The sequence below is a fragment of the Agrilus planipennis genome, unplaced genomic scaffold, assembly GCF_000699045.2.
Source record: "Agrilus planipennis isolate EAB-ADULT unplaced genomic scaffold, Apla_2.0 scaffold104, whole genome shotgun sequence".
Classification (NCBI taxonomy): Eukaryota; Metazoa; Arthropoda; class Insecta; order Coleoptera; family Buprestidae; genus Agrilus; species Agrilus planipennis.
In genome coordinates this window covers 413,666-413,917 of record NW_020438892.1, presented here as the reverse complement: position 1 = coordinate 413,917, position 252 = coordinate 413,666, and positions in this window count along the sequence as shown.

Genomic DNA, 252 nt, shown 5'->3' with positions numbered 1-252 from the left:
AATTTTTTCTTGTTGCAATTTTTAAAAGCCCAAACATGTATTCCACATCTACTAGATTAAAAAAAAAACAATTACTGAAAAACGCTCTCCTTTTCTATGTATATAAAATTAATTAATATATTATTAAAACAATTAAATTCCTTACCAAGGTTGGATTAAGTGACTGTTTGTAAAAAACTATAAAAACTTGTTTATGTAAGAAAATACACGTTTTAATTCTTCTACGGCTGGAATAAGCTTAAGTAAACTTTT